The 17,164-nt window shown below is 40.6% G+C and overlaps 1 protein-coding gene across 2 annotated transcripts in view; it reads left to right on the forward strand.

Annotated features, from left to right (window-relative positions):
- The window catches only part of CDKAL1 (CDKAL1 threonylcarbamoyladenosine tRNA methylthiotransferase), a 634,424-nt gene that overhangs the window by 524,339 nt on the left and 92,921 nt on the right, over positions 1 to 17,164 (forward strand). The window lies entirely within an intron of this gene.

Here is a 17,164-nt window from a genome sequence, read left to right on the forward strand (position 1 = left end):
TCTTCATACCGACCCTATAAGATGAGGACTCGGGTTATCCCCTATTTTACAGGTGAGGAGACAGACCCGGGAGATCCCCTGACTGCTCAGGGTTACAGAGCAGTCAGGCTCCAGAGTCCAGGCTCATCACCCTGGTACCAGGAGTAACTAAAGAGTCACTGTGTAAGATGCTCTAATAAAAGGTGGACTGACCCTTAAGGTCATGGTCAAGTGACCCTTCTTCCCCTACCTCTCCCCCCGCCCCCTGCCACTTCCGAGTCAAATTCTAGGTAGGTGAGCTCTAGGGAGAAAGAAGTGTGAGAGGGAATGAAAGGGACTGAAGTCAGAAGCAGGGGAGGAGCATCGACGAGTCCGTGGAATGAGCTCCTGGTGAAGCAGACAGTAGCTCCTGGTGAAGCCAGGCCAGATCCTGAAAACCACCGCCCTGACCCCTCGTGTCCGGGGCCCAGCTGGCTGATTGACCATCAGCCTAGGGCCAAGATGTGTTGAGTAAAGCCGGATGTCAGGGCAAGTATGACCAGAGACCAACAGATCAGGCTGGCCCCGCGCTCTACCCAGCTCTCTCTGTTTGGAGAATAACGGCCATTCGACTCAGTCCCAAGGCATCCGCAGTATGGCAGATGGTTCCCCACCTGGCTTCTCTTCCCGCACTCCTGCCAGCCTTCTTCAGGACCAACAGGGTAGGAGGTGTCCGAGCCGGAGAAACAGGGTAAGGCAGAGTCTGAACCACTGAGAAAGGTTGAGGAGAAAGTCGTCTGAAGCCGTGACACGTCGGCATGGGAAAACAGTGGCAGAACAGCTTAGAAGCAGGTGGGGTGACGTCCTGGGCCACTTACCCGGACCCCAGCTGGCACTGTGACTTCCTTTCATGGGAAGGCGGGGTCACGATGCAGAAACTGGGAAGTTTCCTGGGATCTGGCCGTAGTTAGTAGATTACTCTCTCCTCTCCACCTCTCCACCCAAGCACTCTCAGAAATCTTAGTAATGGGGAAGAAGCAAAGTTCGTAATGAAATCCTTTGCCAACATGCACTACATAAAAGTATTGATAAAAAATAATCAAAAGAACATCTACGTAGATACGGCAGTTACTGTGTTTTCAAATTATTCCTCAAACCTGAAGGAGTCTCCGTTTTTCCTGCCATTGCTTGTGTACCGCCTCTACGAAATTCCCCAGCACAGGGCGGAAGTGAGCCAAGGGCCGGGAGAGGAACGGCATTGTACCAGGAGCTGAAGGTGCCCTACAGCCACCCCTGGGCTTGCCCCCCACCGTTCCACCAGTCACCCTGCCTGTCCTCCGTCATCAGTCTCTGCACCCTGTCCCAACCCTGTCTGTGTCTCATCACCACTGTGCACGACCGCTTACCGGCCTTTCCCACTACCACTGGGACAACACATGTGTCTGGCATAGTAGCCAGTCGGTATGCTAGGGTTGCCAGAATTAACAAATAAAAACACAGCACACCCAGTTAAATTCAAATTTCAGGCAAACAGTAAGCATTTTTTATATGAATTAAGTCCCACACAATAGTAGGACGTAGATATACTGAAAATTTATTCATTCATCTAAAATTAATATGCACCTTGGTGTGCTCTTTTTATCTGGCAGCCCAGGCTGCACAGGTATAACATAGTTCACTTTGGCAAATTGAGACAGAAAGATGAAAAGTAAAGAAAATCCCAAAATGGAATGAAATTTTTTAAAAATGATTTTAAACCCCCCCCTGCATTTGGTGCTAAGGACGTAAGAATATTTGCTCCTACTCCTCATCCCATCCTTATTTGTATACCATGCCTGGCCTCCTCTCAAAGACTGACACCTATGACAGATATTTTTAATTAAGAAGATAGAACTGGGACGCCTGGGTGGCTCAGTCTGTTAAACGTCTGCCTTCCGCTCAGGTCATGATCCCAGGTTCTGAGACAGAGCCCTGCATTGGGCTCCTTGCTCAGTGGGGAGCCTGCTACTCCCTCTTCCTCTGCCCCTCCTCCATGCTTATTTTCTCTTCTCTCTCTCTCCTACAAATAAATAAAGTCTTAAAAAAAAAAGTAAAAGAAAAAGAAGATAGAACCTGCCAGAAGGGAGGTGGGTGGGAGGATGGGGACTAAGGAGGGTACTTGTAATGAGCAGTGGTGATGTTGGCAAGTGTTGAGTCACTATATTGTACACCTGAAGCTAGTATTACACTGTATGTCAACTAACTAGGATTTAAATAAACACTTAAATAGAAAAAGAAGATAAGGGACGCGTGGGTGGCTCAGTTGTTAAGTATCTGCTTTCGGCTCAGGTCATGATCCCAGGGTTCTGGGATCTAGTCCCACATCAGGCTCCTTGCTCAGTGGGAAGCCTGCTTCTCTTTTTCCCTCCTCACTGCTTGTGTTCCCTCTCTTGCTGTGTCTCTATGAAATAAAGAAATAAAATCTTAAAAAGAAAAAAAAAAGAAGAAGAAACAATTTATTCATTTGACCTTAGTTCTCTAAAATCTTACAACAGCATTTTACCCTGGGAAATCTGTCTGGGAAATTGCTTGGAAGACACAAACAGAAGTTAAATTAAAACATACCCGTACCTTATTTTCAAGGAATAAGAATTTTCATTTCCCCCCTGAAAACACACTTTGTTTCTCGGCAGTATATTTTATCATAAAACGTAATTAATGACTTCTTCGTAGCTGAAGTTATTTCTGTTGAGATGTACGGAGAAACATTAATGCTAGTGATGCTCATAGCAAGTAATGTAGCAGTCACTAGAGAAATGAGGAAGCTCGTTCTGCTCTTCTTTTCTCTCTCTCTCTCTCTCTGTCTCTCTTTTTAGCTCTACTGCTCAAGTTTTAAGACTGTCGAGAGTCCTGAGATTGGTGGGCTGCGGGTTGATGCTATTTGTGGGTTGGGCTCCCCAGGCCTGGCCTGTGTCTTCTCAGCACATCATTAACAGTGGCTGAAAGGCCTCGGTCTGTGCGCCCCTCTCATATGATCGCCAACCCGCCATACAGAGTCAGACTTGCACGATTTCCAGAATTCTTTTTGGCCAAAAACAGTGAAATGCAAGTATTTCCACGGGCCAATAATTCACTCTCTCACGGGTTTTTGCGCAACATTAAGAAGACGGGATTACAGTTAGCATCTGTGGTGTTTTTCTCGTGTATACATTAACACTCTAATCTTGAAATTGGAAAACTGGAATTTTAGCATCTGGGGAAAAAAAAGTTAACTAGCTTCTTCTAATGACTGTTAATATTTTCCATTATTCAACACTACCTTGGGGTGCCTTTCAGAATTCCGGCGATATTTTAAAGGCACACGTGTCAAATAAAAATAAAAGAGTTCTAAAAACTCAAGTTCTTTTTAATTTAGCTCCGTTAATGTATGGAACCCACATGGGTAAGAAAGGAGACTATCCATTTTTAATTACCATAAAGTATAATAATCCAGCTACTGTGCATAAAACAGATCTCTGATTCAGTTTAAGATTTTTTTCTTTTGAGAGGGGATGATTTTAAAGCTGCTTGTCTTTACCCCTCACTATTTCTTATCAACGCTTTCTTTTTCTGATTTAATTTAAGATTTTAAGTTGTCCCGGGTTAAGGTTTCATTTGACCTTTTTTCCACCACCCCATCCTCCCGGGCCTTCTCACACTCTCTTGTTTTCAGCTGTCTCTAGGTGCAGGCTGATTACCTTCCCCTGTCCATCCTTGGCATTCATTATTTTCTTACCATTCCACTTTTGCATTTCTCCACAGTTTCTTAGATATTCTTGCCTTTTGCCCTCCGTAATGTGTCTCCTTGGGGTCTTGATGCAGGGTCCTGCGTCCTGGTACTTCCCTTCCACCGGGGCTAGTCACTGACGGCTGGACACAGCGGTCCGCCCTGCTATTATACAGTCTTAACCGTAGAGCTGGGGAGACCCTTAGAGTTCCTGCAATCCCGCCTCACCCCCCATCCCGTCTCCACTGCGTAGGTGAGAAAAGGTTCCTTTGTCCTGTTGAATTCATCCTTCCGAACTCAGTTTAATTTCCCCTTCTCGGATGCCCTAGGAAAATTGATCTCACGCTACCACTCTGACGCACACATGCCTTTATTACTTGACTTGTCGTGCTCTGAGAATTCAGCTCCATCCAATAAATGTGGGTTTTTCCCTGGAGGACAGGCACAGTGACGGGGCTAAGATGCTCGTAATCCAACGGGGCAGTAGAGGGAGATGGCAGTAAATACTGCATTTTCTTATGTTGCTCTGTTACGTATTATTATTGGCTTAACTGTTCTACCCCGCTGCACTGTGGTTGTCTGCAGGACGGAGATCACATCTTGCTTTGTTTTTCCCCTCTCCAAGGAAAGACCCTGAATTCCGGATTAGACTTTAATGTGTTGTATATATGAAGTGTATTTTACTTTTCTTTTGATCTGCCTACCATAACTATACAAAAGCACTTACCCATCATCCCAAGGATACAGGGTTAAAACCCAGTTTCTTAATGCCCGGTTCGAGGCTCTGCCCCTGTCGGTACATAGTTGGAATGTTCCAGGAGTAACGGCCACAGCTGTGGGAGAGGGTACTAAGTTTGTTCTGGGTTTTTGATTATAAAGTCAGTAACAGGACGCTTACTACTGTATCAAATAAAGCCTCCTCCTCACTGTTACAGACCCTTGTTCACTTCTCCAGAAGCAACCACTGTTTCTGGTTTTATGTGTTTATTTCTAGGGTTATTTTTACCTATGTAAGCACATGCCTATCTGTGGTTTTATATAGACACTTGCTTTTTTATTCAAATGTTAACACAGCTACAATTTCTTACATTTTCTCTTTCATACGATTGCATGTCTTGGAGGTGATTTCAACCAGTACATAAAGAACTGCCTCATCCCTTTTTGAAAACATCTGTACCAGATGTTGGCCATATCTAACTAGACTTGTACTGATGGATCTTCGGGTAGCTTCTGATCTTTTAATCTTACAGATAGTGCTGTGGTGTATAATCTCATGAACGTGTCCTTTCGTGTCTATGTAAATATCAACCGTATGATAAATCTCTAGAAGTAGAATGACTGTATCATAGGTGAGTGCATTTTAAATCATAAGAATAGCAGATTACCCGCCAAATGAGATGTTCCAAAGTACATTCCCACCCTCAAGGTAAAACAGTGTTTCCTTACACCCTCCCCTACACACTGTGTCAACTAACTTAAAATCTTCTCCTCTTAGTCACAAAGAATAATTTGGTCTTTAATCTACATTGCTATCTCAACCTTGCCTTGCTGTGTGACCTTGCCAAGATACTTAAGTTTTCTTTACTTCTGTTTCCTCCATAAAATGAGAATAATACTATATTTCATAGACTCTGAAACACTATTAATTGTAAGTCTTGCCCTTAATTTATATAATACTGAGGAAGGAAAGCAGCATTGCTCATTATAATGTCGAGACACCATCTGAGAAGACACCATTTCATTTAGAAGACACTTCTCAAACCAAGAGGTGCAAAAATGTCAAGAAATACACATTTTAGAATTAGTGAAGTTTGCTAGTATCTGCTTTATAGGACCTCATAAGGGTAAAGTGGAAGGCTTCTGGAAGAGTACCCAGTGCATAGTAAGTGCTCAATGAATTCTTGTTCTTTTAGTAAAATTATAGTTATTATAATTATATATATAATATATTATATATAGCATATATAATATAACATATATATAATATATGTTATAATAGCTATATATTATAGTTATTAAAACGTCAGCTCCAATACTAGGACCCAGCACATAAGACATTCTCAGTAGCTGGCCCTGTTATCATTATTGTTATTAATGCAAATTTATACTTATTAGAATACAAGTAGGGATTTTGTCTGTTTTTTTTTAATTATTTTTATTGACTTATAATGTATTATTTGCCTCATGGGTACAGGTCTGTGAATCATCAGGCTAACATAATTCACAGCACTCACCATAGCACAGACCCTCCCCAGTGTCCATCACCCAGCCACCCCATCCCTCCCCTACCCCAGGAACCCTCAGTTTGTTTCCTGAGATTAAGAGTCTCTTACGGTTTGTGTCCCTCCCAATCCCATGTTGTTTCACTTTTTCCTTCCCTACCCCCCATGACGCCCTGCCCTGCCTCTCAAATTCCTCATATCAGAGAGATCGTATGACAACTGTCTTTCTCTTATTGATTTATTTTGCTCAGCATAATACCCTCCAGTGCCATCCACGTTGTTGCAAATGGCAAGATTTCATTTCTTTTGATGAAATGATGGCTGCATAGTATTCCATTGTGTGTGTATACATATGTGTGTGTGTGCGTGTTTATTTATATATTATATCTTCCTTATCCATTCATTTGTTGATGGATGAATGGACATCTAGGCTCTTTCCATAGTGTGGCTATTGTGGACATTGCTGCTACAAACAATTGGGTGCACGTGCCCCTTTGGATCACTACATTTGTATCTTTAGGGTAAATACCCAGTAGTGTGATTGCTGGGTCATTGGATAGCTCTATTTTCAACTACTTGAGGAACCTCCATACTGTTTTCCAGAGTGACTGCACCAGCTTGCATTCCCACCAACAGTGTAGGAGGGTTCCCCTTTCTCCACATCCTCGCCAACACCTGTTGTTTCCTGACTTGTTAATTTTAGCCATTGTGGTTTTGATTTATATTTCCCTGATACTGAGTGATGCTGAGCACTTTTTCCTATGTCTGTTGGCCACCTGGATGTCTTCTTTGCAGAAATGTCTGTTCATGTCTTCTCCCATTTCTTGATTGGATTATTTGTTCTTTGGGTGTTGCGATTGGTTAAGTTGTTTATAGATTTTTGGATACTATCCCTTTATCTGATACGTCATTTGCAAATATCTTCTCCCATTCTGTCGGTTGTCTTTTGGTTTTGTTGACTCTTTCCTTTGCTGTGCAAAAGCTTTTCATCTTGATGAAGTCCTAGTAGTTCATTTTTGCCCTTACTTCCCTTGCCTTTGGCGATGTTTCTGGGAAGAAGTTGCTGCGGCTGAGGTCGAAGAGGTTGCTGCCTGTGTTCTCCTCAAGGATTTTGATGGATTCCTGTCTCACATTGAGGTCTTTCATCTGTTTGGAGTCTGCTTATGTGTGTGGTTTAAGGATATGGTCCAGTTTCATTTTTTTGCATGTGGCTGTCCAATTTCCCCAACACCATTTGTTGAAGAGACTGTATTTCTTCCATTGGACAGTCTTTACTGCTTTGTCCAAGATTAGTTAACCATAGAGTTGAGGGTCTATTTCTGGGCTCTCTGTTCTGTTTCATTGATCTATGTTTCTGTTTTTATGCCAGTACTATACTGTCTTGAAGATTACACCTTTGTAATAGAGCTTGAAGTCTGGAATTGTGATGCGACCAGCTTTGGCTTTCTTTTTCAACATTCCTCTTGCTATTCGGGGTCTTTTCTGCTTCCATATAAATTTTAAGATTATTTGTTCCATTTCTTTGAAAAACATTGATGGTATTTTGATAGGGATTGCATTCAATGTGTAGATTGCTTTAGGTGGCATCAGCATTTTCACACTATTTGTTCTTCCAACCCATGAGCATGGAATGTTTTTCCATTTCTTTGAGTCTTCCTCAATTTCTTCCATGAGTACTTTATAGTTTTTTTAGTACAGATTCTTTGCCTCTTTGGTTAGGTTTATTCCTAGGTATTTTATGGTTTTGTGTGCAATTGTAAATAAGATTGAGTCCTTAATTTCTCTTTCTTCTATCTTGCTGTATAGAAATGCAACTGATTTCTGTGCATTGATTTTATATCCTGACACTTTACTGAATTACTGTATGAGTTCTAGCAGTTTTAGAATGGAGTCTTTTGGGTTTTCCACATAAAGTATCATATCATCTGCAAAGAGTAAGAGTTTGACTTCTTCTTTGCCAATTCGGATGCCTTTTATTTCTTTTTGTTGCCTGGTTGCTGAGGTTAGGACTTCTAGTACTATGTTGCATTGCAGTGGTGATAGTGGACATCCCTGCTGTGTTCCTGACCTTACAGTAAAAGCTCTCAATTTTTCCCTGTTGAGAATGATAGTCACTGTGGGTTTTTCATACATGGTTTTTATGATACTGAGGTATGTATCCTCTATCCCTACACACTTTGAAGGGTTTTGATCAAGAAAGAATGCTGTACTTTGTCAAATGCTTTTTTAGCATCTATTGAGAGTATCAAATGGTTCTTGTTCTTTCTTTTATTAGTGTATTGTATCACATTGATTGATTTGAGGATCTTTAACCAACCTTGCAGCTCAGGAATGAATCCCACTTGGTCATGGTGAAAAATCCATTTAATGTACTGTTGGGTCCTACTGGCTAGTATTTTGGTGAGAATTTTTACATCCGTGTTCATCAAGGATATTGGTCTGTAATTCTTTTTGATGGGGTCTTTGTCTGGTTTTGGGATCAAGGTAATACTGGCCTCAGAAAATGAATTCAGAAGTTTTCTTCCATTTCTATTTTTGGAACAGTTTCAGGAGAAAGGTACTAATTTTTCGTTAAATGTTTTGTAGAATTTCCATGGGAAGCCGACTGGTCCTGGGCTCTTGTTTTTTGGGCGATTTTTGATGACAGCTTCAATCTCCTTACTGGTTATGGATCTGTTCAGGTTTTCTATTTCTTCCTGGGTCAGTATTGGTAGTTTATATGTCTCTAGGAATGGATCCATTTCTTTCAGATTGTCAAATTTGCTGACGTGTAGTTGCTCATAATATGTTCTTGTAATTGTTTGTATTTCTTTGGTGTTGGTTGTGATCTCTCCTCTTTCATTCATGATTTTATTTATTTGGGTCCTTTCTCTTTTCCTTTTGATACATCTGGCCAGGGGTTTATCAATCTTATTAATTGTTTCAAAGAACCAGCTCCTAGTTTCATTGATTTGTTCTACTGTTCTTTGGTTTCTATTTCATTGATTTCTGCTCTAATCTTTATTATTCCTCTTCTCCTACTGAGTTTAGGCTTTCTTTGCTGTTCTTTCTCCAGCTCCTTTAGGTGTAGGGTTAGGTTGTTTACTTGAGACCTTTTTTGTTTCTTCAGAAATGCTTGTATCACTATATACTTTCAGGACCGCCATTGCTATGTCCCAAGGCTTTTGAACAGTTATGTTTTTATTTTCATTTGTTTCCATGAATTTTTTCAATTCTTTAATTTCCTGGTTGACCCATTCATTCTTTGGTAGGATGCTCTTAACCTCCATGTATTTGAGTTCATTCCAACTTTCCCCTTGTGATTGAGTTCTAGCTTCAGAGCATTATGGTCTGAAAATATGCAGGGAATGATTCTAATCTTTTGGACCAGTTGAGACCTGATTTGTGACCCAGGATCTGATCAATTCTGGAGAATGTTCCATGTGCACTTGAGAAAAATATGTATTCTTTTGCTTTGGGATGGAATGTTCTGAATATATCTGTGATGTCCATCTGGTCCAGTGTGTCATTTAAGGCCTTTATTTCCTTGTTGACCTTTTGCTTAGATGATCTGTGCATTCCAGTGAGGGGGATGTTAAAGTCCCCTACTATTATTGTATTATTGTTGATGTGTGTCTTTGATTTTATTATTAATTGGTTTATGTAATTGGCTATTCCCATGTTAGGGGCATAGATATTTATAATTGTTAGAACTTCTGTTGGACAGACCATTTGAGTATGATATAGTGTCCTTCCTCATTTCTTATTAGAGTTTTTGGCTTAAAATCTAATTTATCTGATATAAGGATTGCCACCCCAGCTTTCTTTTGATGTCCACTGGCATGGTAAATTGTTTTCCACCCCCTCACTTTAAATCTGGAGGTGTCTTTGGGTCTAAAATGAGTTTCTTGCAGACAGCATATTGATGGGTCTTATTTTTTTATCCATTCTCATACCCTGTGTCTTTTGATTGGGTTATTTAGCCCATTTACATTCAAGGTAACTACTGAAAGATAAGAATTTAGTGCCATTGTATTTCCTGTAAGGTGACTATTACTGTATATTTTCTCTCTCCTTTCTGTTCTATTACTTTTAGGCTCTCTCTTTGCTTAGAGGACCCCCTTTCAATATTTCCTGTAAGGCTGGTTTGGTATTTGCAAATTCTTTTAATTTTTGTGTGTCCTGGAAGCTTTTTATCTCTCCTTCTATTTTCAATGATAGCCTAGCTGGATATAATATTCTTGGCTGCATATTTTTCTCTTCTAGTGCTCTGAATATATCATGCCAGTCCTTTCTGGCCTGCCAGGTCTCTGTGGATAAGTCTGCTGCCAATCTAATATTTCTACCATTGTATGTTACCTCTTGTCCTGAGCTGCTTTCAGGATTTTCTCTTTGTCACTGAGACTTGGAAGTTTTACTATTAGATGATGGGGTGTTGACCTATTTTTATTGATCTTGAGGGGAATTCTCTGTGCCTCCTAGATTTTTTGCTTGTTCCCTTTGCCATATTAGGGAAATTCTCTACTATAATTTGCTCCAATATACCTTCTGTCCCTCTCTCTCTTTCTTCTTCTTATAGGATCCCAATTATTCTAATATTGTTTTGTCTTATGGTATCACTTATCTCTTCAATCATCCCCTCATGGTCCAGTAGTTGTTTGTCTCTTTTTTTTTTTTTTTTAATTTATTTGACAGAGAGAGACAGGTCACAAGTAGACAGAGAGGCGGCAGAGAGATGGGGAAGCAGGCTCCCTGCCAAGCAGAGAGCCCGATGCGGGGCTCAATCCCAGGACCCTGAGATCATGACCCAAGCCGAAGGTAGAGGCCCAACCCACTGAGCCACCCAGGTGCCCTGTTTGTCTCTTTTTCTCAGCTTCTTTATTCTCCATCATGTGGTCTTCTATATCACTAATTGTCTCTTCTGCCTCATTTATCCTAGCAGTAAGAACCTCCATTTTTTATTGCACCTCACTAATAGCTTTTTGATTTCAACTTGGTTAGATTTTAGTTCTTTTATTTCTCCAGAAAGGAACTTTATTTCTCCAGAAAGGGATTCTCTAATATCTTCCATGCCTTTTTCGAGCCCAGCTAGCTCCTTGATGATCGTCATTCTGAACTCTAGTTCTGACATATTACCAGTGTCAGTATTGATTAGGTCCCTAGGCATTGGTACTGCCTCTTGTTTTTGTTTTTGTTTTTGTTTGTTTGTTTGGGGGTTTTTTTTGTGATGAGTTTTTCCACCTTGTCATTTTATCCAGATAAGAATATATGAATGAGAGAATAAAATACTAAAAGGGTGGTAATGACCCCAGAAAAATATATGCTACCCAAATCAGAAGAAACCCGAAATGGGGGGGAGAAGAAAGGAGGGAAAATTTAAGAAATTAAAAAAAAAAAAAAAATATATATATATATATACACACACACATATATATATGTATATATATATAAAATAAAAATAAAAAAATGTATATATATGTGTATATATGTGTGTGTGTGTGTGTATATATATATATATATATGTAAACACAGTGAAGGGATGGAATATGACTATAAAGATGGAAATTTAAAAAGATTCTAAAAAAGGAATTAATAAGTGGTTGGAAAAAGAAAATAAAAGAAAATAAAGGAGAGAATGTGATCAGGCTGGTGACTAAAACAAAGCCATATGCTATATTTAGGGTATATTTTGATCTATTTAGAAGAAATTGTATCCCAAAATTTTAAAGAAGAAAACCTATATGTATACAAAAAATAAGGTTAGATACAATGAAGGGATAAACCATGACTATAACAATGAAAATTTAAAAAGATTTTTTAAAAAAGGTATTGTTAAGGGGCGCCTGGGTGGCTCAGTGGTTTAAGCCTCTGCCTTTGGCTCAGGGCATGATCCCAGGGTCTTGGGATCGAGCCCCGCATCGGGCTCTCTGCTCAGCGGGAGCCTGCTTCCCCCTCTCTCTGTCTGCCTCTCTGCCTAGCTCTGATTTCTCTCTGTCAAATAAATAAAATTTTTAAAAAAAAAGGTATTGTTAAGATAAATTAGTTATAAATGTGAAAAGATTTATGTAAGTCCTGCATTTTAGAGTTTGCCTTTTAAAAATACAGTATATTCTTTTTACAACTGGTTAGTCTTGGACTCTCTTTGTGCATCTGCTACAGAAAGAATAATAAAATAAGACCTTCTATTTTGAAGGTACCATGTACTTTTTTAGTTGACCCTGAGCTCTTATGGGAAGCCTTTTCTTCTTCCTAGCTCTACAGATGTGGACTTTCAGAAAGTTTTTAGTATTGTATAAAGTATATATCCTTTACATTCTGCTTTTTGAATTTCAGCATTCTCACACTTCAGACTGATTGATTTTAAAGAACTTTGCTTTATTTAACTTGGTTACAGGCATTAGAATATTTCTGTACTGAATAGGTCTGTCTTAACACTTCCAGAATTTAAAATGTATATTGATTTAGTCACTTTAAAAAGAAAGATGTGAAATGCAGACTTTGTGTATGTGTTCTAATAAATATTTGTATGTACATATATGTAGATTAGATACATAAAAGTATGCAGGTAGAGATGCACATTGTGATGAAAATATAATCGACTGATATTGAGATCAGCTGGCGTAACCTAATTCTCCATAAACAGCCCATGTTTTCTGGCTGATATTATTTTTCCCACCTTCTTACTAGCCTTAAAATTCTTTGAATGGTTTCCAGTATACTCAGAAATTAAATGTGAATGCTTTTACTTTGCATTTAGTTGATAAAGTGTTCGAGTCAGAGTCTTGTTGAAAAATCAGTATAGCATGTCCCTGCTCTGGGGCCCGCCGTGGAAGGAAGCGAAGCCCTCTTACTCTCGTGCAAGCATCTTTATGTGAGGGAAGGTCACTTCCCCATGTTCTAGAAGTCCCCTTTTCTCACAGATCTATCTGCAGATGTGTTTATCTGATCTCATAGTCGCTCACCTTTCAGTTTCTCGAACAAGATAAGGTCAACTCCTGAAAATTTGCTCACAAAGAAAGGAGGCAACCCTCATCTTTCCTACTGGAATACTGTCACAGTCTGCAGTAAGGTTTAGGACCACAGATGAGAATGGCAGCCAGACGCTTACTAAGCCCATGCCCCGGAAGGTCAGCGGCTGGCAACCCTCAGGTCCATCTGCGATCCCTCTCTCGGCCTCATTGGTGGCCCAGCCTCCCCTTTTGGTACTTGAAAGGCCTAAGCATTCACCAGTTCTCACTTTCATTATAACATGTAGACGTGCTCGTTTTTAAATAAAGACAAATGGTTTTAACTCACGGATGAAAACAAATCTTTTCCAAATTTAGTATTTTCAATAACAGATCTTGAGTATGTAGAGACATGCATTTAGAACTTCCCTCAGGGAAGGCAGAAACACTTGCCTGGGGTAGAATCTCATCGTGGTCAGATACTAAGTTCCCGCGGCAATGATGCGTCTTGGAGAACTGATCTCTGCCGGCTCTTCCTCCACCTTCTTGGCCTCTCCCTCCAGACTTCGCAGTGCTCCCTCTTCGAGCCCATGCATACCAGGCTTCTGTTGCTGGAGTGTCCGCACAGCAGACTCCAGGTGTTTCCTTTTGGGTGGTGCCTCGGCGGTGTGGACTGTGTGCGGGGCTGACCCAACCCTCTCTCTCTGCAGGTGCTGTGTTTACTACCTTGATGCATATTAACACATCCTTCCGGCTCCTTTGCCCTAAACCATGATGGCATCCTGGACTTCCTCTCCGTTCACCAACTGCTTTCAGTTGGTCACATTATTCCAAATCTGTGCTATGATTCATCTAGGTAAGGCCTTGTCCTCTTTGCTGTTGCCTTTGGGCAGGCCTTCGGCAGTCCGCTGCTGGATTTCTTCATCTATCTCAGACCGACTTCCCCGTTTCCACCCTCACTGTTCTCCCAAACCCCAGTCCATTCTCTCACTCCTCTCCTGGGAATATTTATAAAATGCTGAGCACGTTGTGTTAAGCTCGTGTGGAAGATACTTTCCCAACTGTTGGTTCCTCGCAGAAGAAAAACCCCAGCATGATTCCTAAGGCCTTTGATGGCCAGTAGCTCCTTCCCTTGTACCTCGTTCTCCAGCCCTACCAAGTGATAGGCCTTCCCACATACTCCACACTGTTTTCCGTGTCTCTGTTTTCCATGTCTATGTACGGGCTGCTTTCTCTCTCTCGAACCTACTGTTGCTTCCTTCACCAGATTCATCTCTCCCCTTCAGAAGGCAGAACCAGCCATGTCCTCTAGGAAGCCCTCCCAGGTGTCATCTCCTCTCCACTTGCCCCAGAGCGAGGCGTCTCTTCACCGGGTTGACTGTGGACGTCATGTCAGTAGGGTCGTAGCTGACACAGAGTAGATGCTCAGTAAAGGGTAATTTAAAGAATGAAGGTGATATTTTTCCAAGGTCTGATTGTCCCTCACACAGGTGCTCCGGCAGATGCATTTCTGAGGCATCTTCAGTACTCCATGCGCATGTGGTAAATTAGAAAGCTTGTGTGAACAAGCAGTGGTTCCACTGGATTTCCATGGTCCATATTTAAAAGACATCTTTTCTATTCCCAGTGATGTTCCATTCATAGAAAGTGAAGGAGAAGGCTCTGAAAGCAGGACGTGCTTTCTGTTGCAGCCATGTGAGGAACGTGTACAGGCTCCTCATAGTGGAGCGATGCCCCTTCGATACTGCAGGTTCACAAACTCACTGGCACGTTAGGATCACCTGGGCTGCCGTAAAATAGACAATGCTTGCATCCCACGTGTCTGCACAACTTGTGTATGTGTATGTATGCATGCATGTGCCGTCACTTCCAAATGCTCTAAATGAATTTGATTATGATAATTGGCATCATTATCAAGTCACGCATTGCCATCTCAGCCGAGCCCTTGGTCATAATCCTTTTTTGCTTCTGCACTCAGCTCCTTTCCCCTGTCTTTTGGCACTTGCTCTAAACATTTATCACTCTGCTACCACACCCCCACCTGTACTGTGTGGGTGTGCGTGCCCCCTGTGAATTGGTCTTCTGTTTCAGTAGTTCAAACAGCAGACCTGAGTCTACCATTTTGAATTTCTAGTTTTACCCATATTGTTCTTAATCTGATAATGTGATACAGCACTAAGGATCCTAATTAATTGGCTTATTGGATATTTTATTTAGGGCTATGTTTTGGAATAACCCAACTCATGCCGGCTTCAACAAAGAGATTATTTGTATTTATAATTTGTTGGCTTTCTTAATTAAAATATTAGGATAAATTTTGCATTAAGCAAGGCTTGATTCAGAACTCAGAGGGAGTTATCTCTAGCAATCTTGGCTATATCACTTGGCAGTCTGATCTATCAGCTATTTTCAGGTTCACCTTCTTAGAGTTAGCAAAGTGGCTGCCACAGCCCCACTCATCACACCTCATGCTACCAAATATAGAGGAGAGAGCAGGCCACTGTCCTGGGAGATTCAACCAAACTTCCATCAAACCTGAGTGATGTGGGTTGTGTGCACATCCCTGAATGTGGAGTTAATGTGTTGATCAACTTCAGCCAGCCAAGATTTTCACCCCAGCAGCCGGGGGTACAGTTAACCCACTTAAGCCACATTGGCTACACGGTGAGGGAGGAAGGGGCACAAACCAATTCCCCAAGGAGTGAAGAATGAATACAGAAAAGGCAGCACGAATCTTCACAATAATATAAATGACCATAATATTTATCTGTAAGGATTTCATCAATGTTTGAACATATACTTTTAATCTGAAATGTCATACATACATGTATAGTGAAAAGTACATATAATGAAATTGCTAGGTCATATCGGACCATCTTGGATTTCTAGTGAAGTGAATGCAAGAAAAAGGAGTTATGTTTTTAAGCAACATATTTTTATAACCAATGTAAGAAATCGCTCTTTGTCATTGAATTTGTGAATTTATTTATTTTTTTTGTTCATAATGAAACTTACTCCACTAAGCATTAGAAGTATGGCAAATAGAGTCTGAAGTACTAACTTCAAATTGACGTTTTGTCACTTGACTTTGGAGAAGTTATGTTCTCTAATCACTAGTTTTGTTGTCTGCTAGATGCAGATGTAACTAATACCTGCCTTTTCTGACACTGATTGTATCAAATGCGATAATATTCATTAAAGCATGTAATAAAAAGGCACAGCTAATTGTGATCCATTATTTCGCTACCTCACCAAGTTGACTTTGCCTAGCCACAGAAAATATCATTATAATTAAAATGTAATTCTGTTTTACTAACACATTGCCTTTATTACTTGAAACGTGTTTTGTTTTTATTTTTGTTTTTGTCTGAAACCTCAAAGTATAGAATACTCTATCTTAGGGCAAAGTATGAAGAACAGTGTTGTTCACCCACAAAATCTGTCATGGCTGCAGTTGACAATAAAAGCCAGGGCTTCTGGGAGCAAAAGCAAATAGATAAACAGCCAAGTGCTTTTGTTTTCTAATAATGGAAAGTATATCATTCAAGAGGAGTGACAACCTTTTCTTAAGGCAAATTTCTAAATAGAATGTGTCCCATCCATCTTGCTGTTAAGGGGCATTGAACAGCATAATGGACCATTGTACCATAAAATTTACAAAACCCAGTAAGCTTTGAAACTATTTAGGACAGTTTTCAACAGAGAAGCACTCCAGCCTGGGTTTCAATCTGCTATTTGTTCGCTGTGCGTAATGTAGGCAATTGGCTTCACTTCTCTGAGCTAATGTCTAAAATGGAGATTTTGAAAAGCAGTCCCTACCCTGTGGGGTTATTAGAAGGAAGGAAAAAAGAGGATGTATGTGGAAGAGATAGGAACAGTGCTCTGAATGTACTAAGTGCTCAGTAAATGTTAGCTGCTATAGTTATGTTTACAAAGTCCATCAGTAAATGTTTATTGTTAAAATTAGCTATAAAAGACTCCTAGCAGTGAAATGACTTTATTATGATTAAAGCACGCCTGTGATCGGATACTAGAACATATCACCAGGATCCCTCAACTGGATCTAACCTGCTCAGGTGTGCGTCGTTTCATCAGTATCCTGTAGCCTAATTGACATGGCCCAGCATTCTCTTACACCCACGACAGTGTCCTGCAGGTGCTGTCTCTGAGCTGTAGGAATTGTAAGGTCAGCTTAATTCAGTGCCTTCTTTTTTTCTTTCTTTCTCATTTAGATATGGAAACCAAGGCCCCCAGGAGTTAAGTCGCAAAGGCAGCTAGCTAATAAAACCGTACCTTAAAATCAGATTTGCTCC

Source organism: Martes martes, assembly GCF_963455335.1.
Source record: "Martes martes genome assembly, chromosome: 6".
Lineage (NCBI taxonomy): Eukaryota > Metazoa > Chordata > Mammalia > Carnivora > Mustelidae > Martes > Martes martes.